Genomic DNA, 6,604 nt, shown 5'->3' on the forward strand with positions numbered 1-6,604 from the left:
ATGTAAACTATCACATAATTCGTAATAAAACATTTAAAAAATTAATTAATTAAAAAAATTTTTTTAATAAAATAAAAGATCCTTCAGGACAAACTCCCCTCTAAGACTGAAACTGAAAGTGAATACATGAACAGGCATGTCAGCTTGCTGGTGACCACATGCGTCTACTGGTGAGTGAAAGAGGGGGAAGGGCAGCAATGAAGAAAGAGCTGAGTTCAACCACAATCCAGACTCCGTTAACCTGAAGATGAGAGAGAGAAGAGGAAGGTCTGGTTGGTCCAAAGTGTGGTGAGACCTGAGGACACTTGAGCCCATGGACAAGGACATAGCCACTGAGTCCTAGAAGCTGAGAGTGAAGCATCCAGCTGATATGAAGTGAGGGGAGATGCACAAGAACACCCAAACTTGTAGACAATACCCATTTGACCTAGCCTCGATGGCTTGCTTGATAACCAGAACTCAACTAGAGGAAGATTATGAAGAAAAAACAAAAAACAAAAACAAAAAAAACCAAATTTTTTTGGATAAAGGAAATGTGGGTAAATTGCTACAATTTGATGCACCTGACCTATATTCATGGAGGTAGTAACTCTAAATACCAACAGAGAGGGAAGGAGTCTTCACATGAAGTATCAGTGCTATCCTCTCTGTACACAGGGTAGTCAGGAATGGAAAACTTTGACACTTGCTACCTAAAATGAGGGGGTGAAAAAGGCACAAAGTGACTGGCTTGCAAGGTTTCAAAAGGGAGGTTAGTTTAAGAGTATGGGGGTGGGGGGGCAGACATAGAGTCCCCACTGAATTATTTTCATCTTGTCTAGAAGGGTCTGGTGAAAAGAGATGGGGATAAGATTTGTATGATTCAATAGTGAATAAGTGTTACCATGACTAATTGCAACTGTCACAATTGTAAAGGTAAAAGTTTTATAACAAAAACAGGGGAGTGGTTAATCTTACAGTCCAGAAACAGAGGACCCTAGGACCATCAAAGGAGAAGAGCACAAGTAGAATGTGGGATCTTATCCAGAGAAGCAGAAATGCCAGAAACAGAGGCAGAGATGGGGACATTGAGAGGAGGAGCAGCTGAGGACTCTAGATTCTTGGAAAAAGAGGGACTAAGAGCTGGTGGCCAGGAGGCAGACTTGCAGATGTGCCCTTTGGAGATGTAAATTATTATATATGCCTGAGTGTTGTTTTGCTTTGTTGTTTGTTTGTTTTGTTTTTTTTTGAAGAAAAAAAAAAAGCTAAAGTGAATAGAGAGAAACACTGTTAACTGATGGTACAGGGAGGGGATTATAACCATTATAATGAAACAAGGTGTATTATTTGTTGAATGTAAAACTGATGATCTGATGATCTGCCCTGTAAGCTTTCACTCAATCCACAGTAAAAACCTATTTTTTTTTTTAAAAAAACAGTCAAAGACAATGAGAGAATCTTGAAAGCAGCAAAGGGTCTTCCATAAGATTAACCATTGATTGCTCAATAGAGACTATATATAGAGACTAGAAGCCAGTGACATTGATGAGCACACAATACATAACAGTGTTATTTGTGACAATTATAAAAGTAGAACACAGGCCAATAAACTACATAGGAGGTAAGTGTTTGTGTATTACTGAAATTAAATTGGTAGTAATCCAAGTCAGATTGTTAAAAGCTAAAGTGTTGTAATTAATTATCAGGGTGACTACTAAGAATATAACTCAAAAATATATGGTGAAAAAAATTACACAGGAAAATAGAAATGGAAGAATTGAAAAACACAAAAGAAGGCAAAATGGCAGAAGCCCATCTTTGTCAGCAACTACATTTAACGTAAATGGATTAAACTCTCCAATTAAAAGGCAGAGAATGCCAAAATGGCTTTTAAAAAAGTATGATCCTGACTAATGGCAGTGATCACAACTTTAAAGGTAGAAGTTTTTTAACATAAACGGAGGAGTAATTAGTCTTACATTCCAGAAACAGAGAACCCTAGGACTATCAAGGGAGAAGAGCACTGGTGGAATGCGGGACCCTATCCAGAGAAGCTGTGACACCAGAGATGGAGGCAGAGATGGGGACACGGAAAAAGGGAGCAGCTGAGGACTCTAGACTCATAGAAAGAGAAAGGCTGAGTGCTGGCAACCAGGAGGCAGGCTTAAAGAGTGTGCCCTTTGGTTATTTAAGTGATTATATATTCCTGAGTGATTTTGTGTATATTCAAAAAACAACAACAAAAACTGTTCCCCAAAGGGAACAGAAGCAAATACTGTTGAATGATGATGCACCGAGGGTACTGTCGTCATTGCAATGAAATGAGTATAAAACCAATGCTCTCCCATGTAAATTAGCAGTCAATTCACAATAAAAACCTAAAAAAATAAATAAATAAAACACAGGGGTCATTTTAAATTCAAGGAAGCAAGTAAGTTGAGAAGAAAAAGATATTCCATGCAAACAATAGCAAAAGAGACTTTCAGGTCAGAATCATTGCTAGAAACAAAAGACATTATAAAAATAATAAAAAGATCAAGCCACCAAGAAGATGTAATGATTATCAGCATGCATGTAACAACAAAATCCCCCAAATCTCAAAAATACATGAAGCCAAACCTGGGAGAATTGATGAAGACATAGAGAATTTAACAACAATAGCTGGAGACTTCATTATCTCACTTGCAGTAACATATAGGACAGAAGGTCAGTGATGAAATGGATGACTCACACAACTCTAAAAACCACATAGACCTAACAGACATCTACCGCAGGCTCCAGCCAACAACAGCAGAAGACACACTCTTCTCAAATGAGTGCACATAGACAATGTCGAGGACAGATCAAATGTAGGTCGCAAAACAAGTCTGTCAAAAAATATTGGTATAATACAAAGCATGTTCTGTGACCACAATGGAACAAAGTAAAAAACTGACCATAACTAGAGCAATTCACAAAGACATGTTCAGCTCACCGTGCTGTTCATAGACTATGAACTAACACTAACCTAAATGCCCAACAGTCACTGGTTAAAGAAATGAGACTATCTAAACAAAAGAGTACACTCAGTCATTAAAATTAATGACGTGGATATCTCTACTTATGGATATAGAAATCAGTTCTCAATATGTTGCCAAGAGAAAACAAATATCTTATTACAAAAAAAAAAAAGTCTCTGAAGTTACACCTCCAAATGTGCAGGTCAGAAATGCCGGTGGTTTTCATCTTTGTCATTTTACCTTGGTATGTTATTTGGATATTTTACACTGAGCATGAATAGCATTTAGTGTTTACTTTCCAAGTTTCAAAACCCAATAAAAGCCATATAAACATGTTTAGCAATGAATGCCCACCATGATGCTGTTGTTATTGTTAGGTGTCATTGAGTTGGTACCAATTCATAGCGACCTTACGCACAACGGAATAAAACACTGCCCCGTCCTGCATCAACCTCTTAATCATTGCTACACTTGAGCCTACTGCTGATGCCACTGTGCCAGTCCATCTCATTGGGGGTCTTCCTCTTTTCCACAGACCCTCCACTTAACCACTCACTCAGCTATGCCAAGAAATTTGGAAGACGACTATCTGGTCAACTGATTGGAAGAGATCCATATTTGTGCCCATTCCAAAGAGAGGTGACCCAATGGAATGCAGAAATCATCAGACAATATCTTGGATGTCCCATGTGAGTAAAGTTTTACTAAAGGTAATACAGAAACAGCTGCAAGCATACAGTGACAGAGAACTTCCAGAGGTTCAAGCCGGATTCAGAAAAGGCTGTAGAACGAGGGCTATCATTGCTGTACACACATAGTATGTTGTTGTTGCTGTTCAGTGCTATTAAGCTGGTTCTGACTCAGCGCCACCCTGTTGTATAGGTTTCCGAGGAACAGGTGGTGAGCTTGAACCGCCAACCTTGCAGTTCAAACCAACCTTGCAGTCCATTGCATTAACCTGCAGCGCCACACCAGGACTCCACACACTTAGTGTGAGCAGTCTTAATACTTTGATAAAAATATCCAAACCAGTTGCTATCAAATCTATTCAGACTGATTGGTTAACCTCGTGTGTGTCACAGGGAACTGTGCGTTACAGGGTCTTCTTTCCTCTGTTTTTTTATCACATTTATGGGGTTTATTAGGGAAGTTGTTGTTAAGTGCCAGCGAGTCGGTTCTGAACCATTGTTGTTGTTAGGTGCCATTGAGTCAGTACCGACTCATAGTGACCCTATGCACAACAGAATGAAACACTGCCCAGTCCTGCACCAACCTCACAATTGTTGCCACTCTTGAGCCCATTTGTCAATCCATGTCGCTGGGGATCTTCGTCATAGCGACCCTGTATAGGGTTTCCAAGGAGCAGCAGGTGAGCTTGAACTGCTGCCCTTGTGGTTCAAATTGACCTTGCAGTCCAGCGTATTAGCCCGTAGTCCACATCAGGACTCCAACAGAGAAGGTGTTGTTGTTGTTGAGCGCCGTCGAGTCGATTCCGACCCACAGCGACCCTCTATAGGGTTTCCAAGGAACAGCTGATGAGTTTGAACCGCCCACCCTGCAGTTCAAACAGCTTTGCAGTCCGGCACATTAACCCACAGCGCCACACCAGGACTCCAATGGAGAAGTAACTGGCTATAATTCAGGATCAGCTTGGTTTCTAACGTGTGTTATTTGTGTTTTCTCCCTCTTTTCTTTTGTTAGGTTTGTCGATTTTGTTAATCCTTTCAAAGAACCAGCTTCTTGTCTTGTTGATGGTTTCTATAGTTTTTCTGTTTTCTGTCTCATTTATTTCTGCTCTAATCTTTATTATTTCTTTTCTTTTGGTGGCTGTAGGTTCCCTCTGTTGGTCTGTTTCTAAATCAGGATCAGCTTGGAAGTTACAGGCACAACTCAGAAAACAGGATACAAGTCCTCAGAGTGGCTGTCACCCAAGACAGCCCAGTGTCTCCTTGGCTGTAGGCGGGCCTCCCTCTAGACTTCCTGCTTGGGCCTACTGCTGTGGACCCTATTTTGGCTTGGCCTCCACAGGGATTTCTTTCAAAGACTGATTTCTCAGAAGCGTCCCTCCGAGAGGCCTTGACTTCCAAGGCGCTGTGGGTGGACGCCAGCCATTGAGTGAGTAAAGCACTGACCCACCCAGGGACCTGCACCTCTTTGATACTGAGCTGAGTTTTCACATTGTTGAAACAAAGCCACTATGTTTACGTTTGTGCATTTTGCCAATTTTGATCTTCATTCCAAAGACATGCAATGTCTGGCAGAAGCCTGGGGAGGCTGGGACCCAACACACCCCTGGCTGCTTGGCCAGGGCTGGGCATCATTCAGAAAACTAAAACCAGGAGGCCTGCTTGACTGAGCACGTGTCTGCTTCGGTGAGTCCCGAAACCTGTCTTCTGTGCTTGACTGTTATCAATGGCCTGTTACGTTTCCTGCGGTTGCTGTGTCCAACGTCCACAGACTTGGTGGCTTGAGCAACCCAGATCTGTTCTGTTACAGCTATGGAGCACGAGGCTTTGTTGTTGTTTGTTTGTTTTAAATTTTTATTGTAAATTGAGTGATAGTTTACATGGGAGAACATCAGCTTTACACTCATCCTATCATATTTTGTTTCATTGCAACGATTACAATCCCCTCTGTGCATTATCATTCAACAGCATTTGCTTCCATTCCCTCTGTTTTGTATTGTTTGTTTGTTTTTGTGTTTTTTTTTTTTTTGGGGGGGGGGGTAATGTACACCAAAACACTCAGCAATACATAGCCATTCAAACAACCAGAGGGTATACCCTGCAAGCCTTCCCCCTGGCCGCCAGCACACAGCCCCTCTCCCTCCTTGTGTCTAGAGTCCCCAGTCTCTCCACATCTTTGTCTCTGTCTCCATCTCTGGCGTCACTGCTTCTTTGGATAGGGTCCCATACTCTCCTCTTCTCCTTAGATGGTCCCAGGGTCCTCTGCTCCTGGACTGCAAGATCAACCACTCCCCTCCTTTTGTTACAAACCGACAATACATATTTTTGAGGGACACAATCCAATCCATGATAGTCTCCAAAGAGCCAAAAGATGACGTCTTATTTATTCTCCTGCGCCACCATGACACGACATTGCAAAGTGGGTGGCTTTGAAGAACAGGGATGTGTTATTGTCTCATAGTTCTGGAGGCTGTGAGTTTAAAATGCAGAACATCGGCAGAACACCCTCTCTGTGTCTGGTCTAAGGGAAGAGCCTTCCTTATCTCTCTCAGATTCTAGGAGCACCGGGTATTTCTTGATGTTCCTTAACTTGTAGGTGCATCCTCATGTTGTCTTTGCCCCATGTATCTGCTTCCACTCCGTTCTCCACTTTCATATAACATCATGCAGAAGGCACCATACTTACTCCAGTATGGCTTCCTTAATGAACTGATCCCATCTTCAAAGAGAAACACTGTTCTTAAACAAGGTCAGATTCCACAGTTCTGGTTGGTAGGACTTGAGTATATCTTTTTGAGGTGCGCATTTCACAACACAGTCTATGGTGAAGACGTTGAGTTCTTGAGAGCTTCTTCAAGAGCTACACCCAATGCCAGGTTGTGCAGTGTGAGCTTCTTCAAGAGCTACACCCAATGCCAGGTTGTGCAGTGTGAGCTTCTT

General features: G+C 41.8%; 1 protein-coding gene across 1 annotated transcript in view; it reads right to left on the reverse strand.

The window, feature by feature from the left end:
• The window catches only part of LOC102827117 (ankyrin repeat domain-containing protein 33B-like), a 98,956-nt gene that overhangs the window by 70,671 nt on the left and 21,681 nt on the right, over positions 1-6,604 (reverse strand). The window lies entirely within an intron of this gene.

The sequence above is a fragment of the Chrysochloris asiatica genome, unplaced genomic scaffold (assembly GCF_000296735.1).
Source record: "Chrysochloris asiatica unplaced genomic scaffold, ChrAsi1.0 scaffold00358, whole genome shotgun sequence".
NCBI lineage: Eukaryota > Metazoa > Chordata > Mammalia > Afrosoricida > Chrysochloridae > Chrysochloris > Chrysochloris asiatica.